Below are 13,103 nucleotides of genomic sequence, written 5' to 3' on the forward strand. Positions count from 1 at the left end.
ATCGATTAATTGCCAACTATTTTGATAATCTATAATCATTTGAATCTTTTCCAGTTTCTGAAATATTTTCTGGTTTCTTTAGTCTTCTATGTCAGTAAACTGAATATCTTTGGGTTGTGAACTGTTATGGACAAAGGAAGACATTTGAATATGTCACATTTTCTTTTTACTCTTTATAGACCAAACAACTAATCGATTAATCAAGAAAATACTTGACAGATTAATCGTTAATGAAAGTAGTTGTTCGTTGCGGCCCTATGAACTATAATTTAAAAATGAACAATATGAGTCATTTAAGAGTTTTTGACCATTGCTGGTTTTACTGAACAGTATCTCATGCTTTACTAACACACTGATGAGGACTCAACTGTATTCAAACATGCAAACAGATGCTTGACAACAGTTTCACACTCCTCCACTGATCGACAGTTGGAGGTGGTAACATGCCAAGAAACATGTTAATGAGTCAGCAAAAGGCAGTGAAGACTGCTAACTAGTAAACATGAAAGTTAACAAATTTGCATTTTTTAAAATATTGATTTGTAAGTGTTTTATGAGGAAGGAAAAGCACTGAACACATTTTTTAGGCCTCAAGGTTGGCTTGAAGCAATAGTCGATGTTACTGGTGTTACATGGTGTTAGTGTGGACGATGGACGCTACAATTATAAACTGAAAATGTTCCAGTAGAGTCCCAGATTATAAATATAGACCTGGAAATGTGCATGATATGTCCCCTTTAAAGTACCACAAACACATTTCATAGTGTCTCATCATTCGATGTCTGAAGCACACACTGTATGATCCTTACAAAGTCAAGGAGCAAAAGCTGGGATGTGCTGATCCAGGGAGCAAATGTGATAAAATTCCTTCTTTTCTGGAGAGTTAAAGCGTGTGGCTGAACCTGAACCCATAAACCTGTAATGATCTGTATCGAGACACCTTCAGTTTGTGGGCTTACATAAAAAAATAATGGGTGCAGGTGTTTAGCATATGCCATCAGTGCACGTTGGCTTTTGTTTTATATGTGTAATGAATAATAACACAGGTCATTGCATTGATTGTTATGTATTTTGGCATGTTGTGACATATATTGCCCAGCTCTAAATGTATACCACCCTATTAATAAATTAATAATAAAAAACTTTTGTCATTAGCATTTTATATTTTACAGCAAATGTTGTCCAGATTGACTGCAGTGAATGTGACAACCAAAGAAGCTTAAATTTCCTGACAAATATTAATTGATAGGCAGGGGTGTGAGGATCACAGCTACAGTGACCTGACAATATTCTTGTAACCTTTCTCTTCTGAGCCTACTTGATTTTATTTGCAACAGTGAAAACAGACAAGTAAAGGCACAAACGCCTGCATATGTTCCGCTCTATTTCGAAAAGATGGCGTCATGAGTGAACGTGTCTCAAGCTCAAGTCTGTTTGTCTTTGTTGTAGTAGCTTTTCAAGTTCTCCTTTATCCTTAACTACATCTTTTTGACCTGAATTGACTAAAATAAATAAATCAAGCATTAACTAAGACACTCTACACAGCCACAGGATTTGTGTATTTTATCTTTTTGCATCCCTGCCCAATGAAAAAGCAGCACATTTCACTCCAAACCTTGTGGGATGCCTGACATGCTGACTCATTTTGATGCAAAAGTAGATCCCATTCAAAGTAGTCTGAGCAGCACTCAGAATTCCTTAACTACTTTGGGAGAACAAGCTGATTTGTTATTGCAGCATGTTGGGGCCAATGAGGACAATATGCAGGAGTTTGTCACTCAGGTTCAACAACTCCTACCTGATGGACAAAGTTGATGACTTGGAGAACCAAAGCAGATGCTCTAAACTCCGCTTTGTTGGAGTTCAAGAGTTCGCTGAAGGCAATGACATCATCTGTTTAATGTCAAGGCTGATCCCACAACTTCTGGAACAAGACAACTTCCCCACTCCGCCGATCTTTGAGAGGGCCCACTGATCTCTGACTGTCCGACAAAGCAACAGAGCCAGTCCCAGGTCTATTAAACTTCTTGACTTCCAGGATAAGGTGAAAATCTTTCACCTTGCCAGGGAGAAAGAGAAGCTAGAGTATAATGGGACTCGCATCTACATCTATCCAGACTTGATGAGGAGGTGCCGGAGCTTTGATCCTGACAAACACCAGCTTTCTCAACTCAATATAAAGTACTTTCTCCGTTATCCCTGCATGCTGTGTATTATAGTTGATGACAAAGAGCAGTGCTTCAGTTGCCACAAAGATGCTGAAGCTGCCTTCATGTAGTCTTCGACTTCTCCAGGATAATGATTATCTGCTGAGGTGCAGATACAATACTACATGACTCTTTATCTATTGCCCAAGCATTCAATTAGCATTTCTCATCTGCCTCTGTCTGTTCTACTGTATTACTTGACTCTTACCTGACTACTGGCTTTTTTTTTTTTTTTTTTAGCAATATTTCATGTTGCTGCAGTTCTTTTAGGAACTTAAGTTCACAATGCCATTAATGAATTAAATGTGAACAGTGGTGCTGGACTTGATGGAATAGAAAACATGTTCATTAAACTAGCTTCCCATTTTCTTATCTATCCCCTTGCTGATTTATTCAACCTTTCTTTGTCTACATGTGAGTCACCAGCTATCTGGAAATGTGAACGCATCACTCCACTCCATAAAGGAGGCAATGTACTTGATCCTAACAATTATAGATGTATATCCATTATATGTTATGTATTATAAGTCTTTGAAAAATAATTTATAATCAACTTTCATATTATATCAGTATCAACAATATCTTATCACCATTTCAATCTGGCTTCAGGACGAACCACTCCACAACTACTTCCCTACTTAAATTCACCAGTGATGTGTTCTCTGCTGCAGATAATGATGAACCCACAGGTGCAATCTTTATTGATTTAACTGAAGCTTTTGATTTTGTTGATAGCTATTTGCTTTTAGATAAACTCCATGCTTGGCCTTTCTGAAAATGCAGTTCTGTGGTTGAATTCATACCTTAATAACAGAAAACAATGTGTCGTCTTACATGGGAATAAATCTGATCTAGTGATTCAACAAAGAGGTGTGCCCCAGGGTTCAACATTGGGACCACATCTCTTCTCTATTTATGTAAACAATTTACCATCAATTTTCAATAACTGTTCAACTTTGTGCTGATGACACTGTCATATATACAACTAAACCTGATCTACCACTACCTCAAGCTTCTGATTTCAACATCTTACAAGATTGGCGTTCACATAATAAACTATTGCTCAACAAAACAAAGTCCTTTATCACAATCTTTGGTACCAGACAGAAACTCAAATCAAAACCCGGTTCTTGTGTAATAACCTGTAATGATGGCACTCTTCTGCATAAAGTCGATAATATTAAATATCTTGGTATATGGCTTGATCATGTCTTACGTAAAGTCAACTTTGGAATCAATGTTTTACATCGGCAATGTGTTACCGGCAGTGTTCATAAGAAACTTCTTCTCAACTTATACTTCCGATTCTTGATTTGATGTTGTCTATCAAAACACTTTACATTCAGACCTTGTTCCATTTAACACAGCATATAATAGACTGAATTTTATCACTTACACTTAAATGGCCTCAACTTATATTAAAATGTGTTCATTTCAATTATCCTCCTTATTACAACAGTATCTTGTACCTTTTACTTCAAATTATCAAGTTATCAAGTCTGCTCACCTCTATTTCTCTGTCCCTCATGCTAAGAAAAACAAATTGGCAAACGAGCTTTCATGTTTCCAGCAGATTGGAATAATTCACCTGTTGGTATTAGATCCATTTCATTACTTGGTATGTTTAAGCATGCCCTTTCTTCTTACTTTGAGATCGACTGCTCTTTTTATCAATGAAGCTGTCACTGTATACACCTGTTGTTTATACCTGATTGTATTTGGTGATCTAATCACACTCTACTGTTTATCTATAATTGGCCACTTTGTCCAACTTGCGGTCGTAATGTTTTCAGTGTTTTCATTAATTAATGTATGTGGTTTGTCTTTGTTTTTGTTTTTTTGTTTTTTGTCTCTCTGTACATTACCGTAGTGATAATTGTGTTTCTATTTTTTATTTATTTTGTCACTCCTCTGTTGTTATGTAGTGATTGTGATATATGTTGGGACCCCCTCGAAAAACAAGATGGTACATCTCGAGGGGTTTATCCTAATAAATAAATTTTGAATAAATGTTCCAACCCTCTGCTGTTCCAGTTCTTATCTAGCGAGCAGCTGGCTGGTAATATTTCGCCCACAAGTGGAGCCAAGCACCTCGGCCTAGGAGGGGGGCACTGAGCACTTGTGTTCCAGCATTCTAATTTGGCTCCATTCGGTGATACACCGAATGCACCAGTTTTGCTCTGAGGCATGTCTGTTCTATTTGCATACCACCACACCCCTGATATTACTTATTAATCTTCAGATGTGACATCTAAGTCCAAAATGCAGCAGTCTTAATTAAAGTGTGTTTCTATCAGCATCGCTAATGACTCGTAGCATCAAATGTGCAAAAAGTTTTTCCCTGGAGTAGCTGCCGGCTGCCAAGAGTGTGGGAGGTGGCTCAGTGACCTTGCCTCAGACGTGACTAATTTTGTTAGCTCTTTGTGCTAAAGTGACTCTTTCACTTTGTTTCAGCTAATGTTTTTTTTAAATTGGATAAAATCTTCTAATTGTTAGGCAAGTGGGTGTCTTTCTGCTTGTGTTTGAAGCACCACATGCACAAATGTTTGTGACAACAGCAGCGGTTGTGCCTGAGTGTAACATGAAAGCTGAACAATAATACGCTGAAGGGAAAGGAAGGAAAAGAGAGAGAAAGAAGCAGACAGAAGAATGCTGCTGAGTCAATGACAGGCTGCACTATTTGGTGTGAAAAGAAAAGAAAAGGCATTGAGAACAAGCAATGTATCATCAATACATAAACACACAGTGAAACGTATGTGTTTGAAAGCCAAGATGCTCTGAAGTGAAACCCCATTATGTCTTTTCTCATCGACCACCATCTGTCCTTCCAGTCAATAACAAATTATTCTTCTTTGTGAGAGTGAATCATGACCACAAATCAAAGGCTGGCGTAAAAAGCTCATTAAAGATGACAATGCTTGGAAGGAGGACTTGATAGGTGGTTAAAAATTGATTTCAATGTAAAAAATTTAGACATTTGTGAAAAGGCGGGGTGGGGTGGTGGTGGTTGAGGGGGACAGTTTTAACAGATCAGATCATGGGAGCCCTTGGGTGGCAGCTTGTTGCCAGGCAACAAAAGAGATAGGGTTCGTGGTAGGTGAGGAATCTTTACAGTGATTAGAACAACTAAGATGCTGTGTCTCTTTTCTGAATCTACTCATTGCCTCTACTCATCACTTCATTGTAAATTCCTCAGCATGAATTTTTCATGCGCAAAATTATGATAAAAGCCGTCAGCATCGTGAATTTTGCAGGGTATGATGCACAAGCCACTGCAACGTGACGTAAACGAGCTCAAACACATTTCATAATTAAATCCTAATTATAAATCTAGAAGAATGTAACTTGGAAGTATAATCTGTCAGCTACGATGTGATGAGAAACAGGACTTGCAGTAGCGCTGACAAGACAGCGTGGGATGTTTCATGTCAACATCGCCTTCGACAAATGGCAGACCGCGACAACACAAGCTGGTGCAGTCATAAATGACAGAGTACTACAGGCGAGGGTAAGAGCCAAAACACTATGATTAGGCTTTATAGTCCGATCAGACACAACCGGGCAGTAGGGAACTACAAAGACGAACTGGACTCTCATCATTGCTGTACACCAGATAATTTTATGTAATGTGACTGTGTGCTCAGAGCATGAATGGATTGATAATACCAACAAAGATACAAAGACATAAAACATATTTTATATATACATAGAGTAAATAGCATAACAGTTGCAGTGCAGTTGATATTCAAGTGAATATCTTTACATTTGTGTCCTAATTTCCACCAAATCTTTAAATGGGAGATAAAAGTGACAATAATTACAGCTGTGTCTGTGTTTTCAGGATTACCTAAATCATGTGACAAATCCCTGTCCAACAGAAGAGGGTTAGGGCCATTTGAAATGCATTATTTCACATTATGTAATATTATTAGCCCATGAGTCTGATATTTTTGTGACTTAAATCCCAGAATGAATAATTTTCTCAGAGTGTCAAGACTAATCAAAGAAATATTTTTCATATGGCACTAATAATCTTCCATACTGTCGACTTATAAAGATTTTGACAAGTGAAAATATACCAGAACCTGAAGTAACCTAAAACTATTTATCTGCTTTATTGAATTCTGGTGTGATAAGTAAGTGATAATACAGAACATATAAAATAACATAATTTTTTGAAGCTTTGTTTGTAGCCAGTTTAACTCATGTTTACTGAAATACTGCGATGGTTTCCTGCCGTAACTGATGATTATACTGTTGACTGCAGTATGTTTGAGCTGCCCTAAATTAGATAAGAAGATGGACCACCCTTAAGTATGGAGTATGTAGTATGGAGTTGAAGCCGAGAGATGATTAGCCTAGCTTAGCATAAAGAGCACGTACCAGCACCTTTAAAGCTCACTATATTGTATCTTGTTTATTTCTAACACAAACAGAAAATTGAAAATGACTAGTTGTGGTGTTACAGGGAGTTACGTGCTGTAACTACTTGATGCTACGCTAGACTAATCACCTCCTGGCTCAAGAGTGGTATCAATCTTTACTCACTCTCACCAAGACAGCAAATAAGTGTAATTCTTACTAGTCCTTTAATGAAAACTGTGGTCTGTAGATGATGGGGAGTAATGAGGACATTTCTGGAAAGACACACAGCTGTTTTTCAGTTTTTCAGATTTAATATTTGTCTGCCGTGGGCACAAGAAATTAAACACATTGTTTTGTGGTGGAGGCAGAAATCTCAAAGACAAATATCCTAAAACCCGGACAAATAAAACTAAAACTATCAGCATGACTAGATACCATTAACGGTATGTGACAAAATATGTTTTTCTTTTTGTGATTTGGGTAAAGTGACTTTTTAATATTCTGTAATGTTGTGAGAACAGATAATGGTGATCATATGGTTTACAATTCTATTAAGATATTCCTTATGACATATGGTATTGCTGCAAAACAGACCTCTATATGTCAAATGATTCCACTTAAATATCCAGGCAGAAACAGAAAACCAGGGTGATTAAGTTTAAAAGGTTTACTCTGTCCAGAGAAGCAGCTTTCAGCATGTGAGCTGACAGAAAATGGGCTGCCATTTGGCCAAAAAGCCATCACAGCTCCAAATCATCACTACTGTATTCACTTGCAGGGATAAACAGCCACAATTCACTCGGGGGTTAGTTTCTTGTGTGAAAATGGCAACCTTTCCCCATAACACCTGTATGAATAATTCAGCACTCTGGGCTCTATCAGAGGCTGTCAGAAATGTCAGACGGTTGGAAGTACCCTTGGCCTCCCCCAGAGGATGTTGTCTTAGGGGCTTGCACACACACTCACAACATACACACTTGACCAAATGCCACAGCTTTTTCATTGCCAGAGCTCTACTGCCTGCAGGACACTGAAAGCTGAGCACACCTGCAGTGAGCAAACTGTTGCAGTTTTCCCCTTTTTTTATGGGCTGTTATTGTTAAATGTGACTTTTTCTTCTACAAGGTGCTACTTCAGTCAGCACTTTAAAACTGAGATAAACAGGAAAGGCTGCACTGGTTAGGGAGATCATAATTACAGATCATAAGCTGGAAATGTTACTTTTGACTGAAACTTGGCTGGACTCTAGTGGTAGTTTTATACTAATAGAGGCATCACCACACAAATTTTAACATTTTAAATGTTTTTAGGTTTGATAGGAGAGGTAGAGGTGTAGCAGTACTCTTCTCTGATATAATTTTATGCAAGTAAGAGAGCTAAACAACCTGCTGGAGGCCTTTGGTTTCTCTCAGCATGTATGACCCACTCATAACCTGGACCATACTTTAGACTTAATTATGTCCAAAGGAGTTAATGTCATTCATATGTCAGCACTTGACGTTGTTTCATCAGACCATTACTGCATCTTTTTCTAAATCAATCTTGATCCTTCAAGGGTCAACTGTCAAAACTGTCCAGAAATGGTACCTGTCTGCTAACTCAGCTGATATCTTTGCTATCAGTTCTCTAATCTAGTAACGTCTATTATGTCATCCTGTGATGACACGGTAATCACCTTTAATCAAGGTATTAAACTGTTTTTAGATGATATTGCTCCTGTTAAAATCAAAGTGTTGTCTGATAAAAGTCCTTGGCTAACAGATTAATTAAATAAGGAGGAAGAAAAAGGACTGCAGAAGGGCTGAGTGTAAATGGCATAAAACCCAGCTTCTAGAGCATTTTGATATTTACAAAAATCTATTAATTAGTTATGACTCAGAAATTAGAAAAGCAAGGCAAGCATTATTTTAAAAAATATAATAAACAACAATACACACAATTCAAGGGTTCTCTTTTCTACCATAGATACACTTTTTAAATAACTTCAAACTTCAATTCCTGGTGATTTTATTTCCACTGATGAGTATGAGAATTCTGCAGCCTCCTTTCACAAGAAAATAATGACTATTAGGGCAAATATTCTCATAATCTACTCCTTTCTCAATTCTATTTTAACAAATTTTGCATGAGTCAGCAAACTGTTGTGTTTTACTTCTTCCCTTGTTTCCATTCCCACCTCCTTTTTAAAAGGCGTTTTTAAATTTTTATCTAAGGATATTTTAACCATTGTAAACACCTCTTTACAATCTAGTATTTCTCCAAGCTCACTCAAATCTTCAGTTGTTAAACCACTTTTAAAAAGTCATTCATAAGCAGTTTATTGACCACCTGGCAGCCAACAAAATACAGGAACTCTAGCAATCCTGTTTTCAGCCAAACCATAGTACAGAATCAGCCTTGGTCAAAATTATTAAAGTGGAAATAGACAATGTTTTTGCTTTAACTTATCATTATGAAGTAAATGTTGATTGCACAGTGTAATATATAGAATATAGAATATATATAGAATAACGACACCATCTGCATTTAGATTGGTTCCCTATAAGTCTCGCTTTCACTATGCAATTCTGTCTGCCACCAGGTACAAGGGAAGTGTGTCAACCATTACATAACCAATAGAGGAAGAGAAAAGTGCTTTTGTTTTCCCTGGTAGCTACCTGCAGCTATATCTCATAATAATATGTTAGGTGGACAACCTCTTTCTATTGTCTTATTGCTATATGATAAATGTGGAATATTGCACAGGTAAATCTGATGACACACTACTTATAGCTGTGTATGCTGCGTTTTAATTGGATTGAGTATACTACTGAATAAACTTTCTTCCCGTTAGCTTCGGTAGCTTATGGGAAGAAAGCCCCCTACAGCCATAGAATACTGGATCAGTATCCAGTCAGGCTGATCTACTTATTCAAATGAAAATCTACAGACAGAAAATATGTTATCACCGACAGTTTCTTTCATTTTATAAAAACATAAACATGCTACCAACCCAGTTGGCTTTTCTCAACACATTCTAAAGAATTTCTATTTGCTTTCAAGTCTCCATTGTAGACTAAATGATTGAACAAACTCACACTTTTTCTCCTAATGTTTTCTTCTAATGTCCCTCCCGCCAACCCCTGCTGTAGTTACTTGTTTGTGTGAAACATTAACATTACTCAAACTATATTATTACTATGCAATGCAATAGCTTCAATTCAATATAAAATTGTGACAATTTCAATTTACCTCTTCAGTGAACATGCTTCTTTCTTCACTCTTATTTCCAAAGTGGTGTTGATCATTTCTTCATAGAGCTAGGCTCTGAGGAAAACAGAAAGTGATCCAGTTGTCTTTGTGAGAGCGGTGCGAACAATAAAACCACTTTGAAATGTAAGGGGGGGGGGAGTTGAAAAGTTGTCTGTTTCCACTTTAATGACTTAAGAATAAATAGTGACAATGGTCAAGTTTCTATTTTAGTATTACTGGAGTATAAGTGCGGCATTTGACACTATCGATTATGATAATTTAATGGAGAGGCTTGAGAGGTGGGTTGGCCTATCTGGACCATCACTGGACTGGTTGTTACCATACCTCAAAGGACATGATTTTAATGTTTGTCTCGGCAATTTTAGCTCCAAAAAATTTTTTTTGTCTCATGTGGTGTTCCCTGGGGGTCAGTTTTAGGCCCATTATTATGCCCCCGATAACCTGAGCCCTATTGACATGCTATCAGAATTTAGGATGTTGATAAATGGATGTCTAGTAATTTTTTACAGTTGTCAGTGACAAGATGACAATCCTGGTTATCAGGGCAAAGGCTAACAGAGAGGAAATCTATTTTAAATTTGTCACAACTGTCTGCGGAAAGTGTCACGCAGCTCAGAAAACTTGGCGTCATCCTGGACGATGACTTCACTTTCCAAGCCACATAAGCAGCATAATTAAAACGGGATTCTATCATTTAAGAAATATCACAAAGGTGCACAGGAGGGTGCTGAAAAACTCGTCCATGCTTTTGTTTCCAGTTGGCTAGACTACTGTAACACGCTGCTCACAGGAATACCTAAAAAGCATCTCGATCGACTGCAGCTACTCCAGAATACAGCTGCTAGAGTTGTAACTAGAAAAAGGAAATGCGACCATATAACACCTGCGCTGAGGTCGTTACAATGGCTTCCAGTAAATTTTTAGAATTTTAACGCTCGTTTTTAAGGCCATACATGGTCTTGCACCCCAATATGACATCTGCCATGCTTGTGAGCTATGAACCAGCTAGACCCCTCAGGTCATCTTGAACAGGCCGTCTGGTTATTCTCCAAAACTAGTGAAACTGGTTTTAGCTTTTATGCTCCAAGCCAGTGGAACATCCTACCCAATCATGTTAGGTGTGCTCCAACGCTAACGTCTTTTAAAACTATTTAAATTGAAAACATTCCTTTTCAAAGGTTTTAATTCATGTCTTATTATTTTTTACTGGTCAGTTGCTAGTCTTAGTTATTTTACTTTCTTAATGGTTTTTAAATCAAATGTATGATTCATGTGTTTGTTTTAATTGTGTTTACTTATTGTGCTTCCACCTAGAATGAAATGTGCTATATAAATAAAGTTTTGCTCGCTTGCTTCCTTACTGCAGCCCACATCTGTATGGGTGAAAGAGCAGCTAGACACCACACACCTATATCAACACTGTCTCCTGCACAAAAGACAGCAGGGATTCTTTTTTTTTTTCCATATTTGCTAAACATCCACAGATGTAACTCTCACCTGGCATGGCCTAGATGCTTCCTCAGGGATATGATATCTGCTCTTTTTTCAACCTGAGTACAACAAACTGGCAAACTCTGAAAGCAAAATGCATCCCAAAAGATTAAGACATAAAAACAAAAGGACAAGCAGCTATTATAATTTCTTCTAAGTTGCTCGGGAGCTCAGAGCATTTCTTCTCCCATGAAAGACTCGTCCCCATGTGACCTCTGCAGAGGCAAATCGGGCAGCAGGCCAAGGGTAAAAATTGCATCTCTAATATGACATCGCTTATGGAAATGACGGATAATCAGGCAATTAATCTCCACATAATTAACTGCAATGAGTAAGAAAACCTCCTTATGTAAGATAAACTGATGTTTTCTACAATGTAAATTAGATAACAGGGTGTGAGAGGAATATAAATGTGGGCCCAATGATTAACTGTCACACCTTACTTCCTCCTGTGGAATCTGGAGGGTTGCTGTTAATGGGTTGGTCGCCTATCTTTGGTGGGTCATCTGTAGTCGCCAAAAAAATAGATCATCAGAGAGGAGGCAAAGTTGGGACTGGATATTCATGAGGAATTTTTTTATCTTTTGACTTTTCATTTTATTCTATTTTTATGGGTCTACAAAACACATTAAATCAAAGGAACAGTTATTTACAACATGGTCCCAAGATATTAGAAACAAAAAGACAAAAACATAATGAAATGAAACAATAAAAATCTTTAAAATCCATGTTGGCATTTAAAGAGTTTGGGTTCTGTCTCAGCAGCATTTACTACACCATCACTAAGAACGCTATTTCGACTTTAAAAAATTACAATGTCTACCTAAGGGAGCGTTTCTTCCCTCACAATAACTGACACAACTTTTAATTGAGCCACTACTCACACTCTGACCACGGATCAATGACTAAAAAGCAAGCCAAAGATATTGATCTTGATACGTCTTGTGTCTACTTCATTTTGTTCAGGCCTCCACAGATCCACTTTTCAATTCCAGAAACAACATTTTTCGCTTAGTCATTGCATTCACAACTTTGATTACTGGTTCAAATGCCATGCAAACTGAACTCCTCATACCACGCTGACCCTATAGCGGGTCAGTCATGCTGTGCAGGCAAACTTTATTCAGACTCACAGAACTACATTTTAAATTCTAGTAAAGATGCAAAATATGTCGGGCTGAATTTGCGGGTTATGTGCATGAAATAAATAAAAAAAAACATCTATATTTCCATTTCATTGAGAGGTGTAACCATACACTACTCAACATGGAATACATGGGGCCCTGGGTTTGAATATTTCACTCAATGTAAACATCATTTACATTTAATGAACAACTGGAACAGGCGGAAACAGAATATATATGCAATGCTGTCAGACAGTGTGGAATAAAATGATTTCTCTGACGTCAAAGCTGGGGAAACTTTTAGAAAAAGAAAAAGACAACTGAGTTCCAGAGAGTGAATGCTGAATCGTTGACGGTTAATACAGCTAAAAATGCTACTCCCCTAAATGTCATGGCTTTGTTAGATTTACAGATGAACTGGACAAGGACCAAGCTAAAGTCTTCAAGTTGCACCATCTAAAGGACAAGAGAATGTGCTGGAGAGCATACAAATGTCACGGCCGTCATTTTTCACTGTGAGGCTTCCCTCTGAGAAGTCTTGCCTCTACTCAACCCCTGCTCTGCCCCGCAGTCTTTCTTCATCTTCCTCCTCACCCTCCTTTCCTCATCATCCCCTTGTCCCCACATGCTTCTGCTGATGGATGAGCTCATTTGCTGCAAATCC

General features: G+C 37.7%; 1 long non-coding RNA gene across 1 annotated transcript in view; it reads right to left on the reverse strand.

Moving 5' to 3' along the window:
- The window catches only part of LOC121904424, a 32,062-nt gene extending 22,154 nt beyond the window's left edge, over positions 1-9,908 (reverse strand). Inside the window, exon 1 of the long non-coding RNA XR_006098224.1 lies at positions 9,804-9,908. This is a non-coding gene — a long non-coding RNA (uncharacterized LOC121904424). The remainder of the gene's footprint in view (positions 1-9,803) is intronic.
- Positions 9,909-13,103: the final 3,195 nt, after the last annotated feature.

The sequence above is a fragment of the Thunnus maccoyii genome, chromosome 9 (assembly GCF_910596095.1).
Source record: "Thunnus maccoyii chromosome 9, fThuMac1.1, whole genome shotgun sequence".
In the NCBI taxonomy this organism is placed as follows: Eukaryota; Metazoa; Chordata; class Actinopteri; order Scombriformes; family Scombridae; genus Thunnus; species Thunnus maccoyii.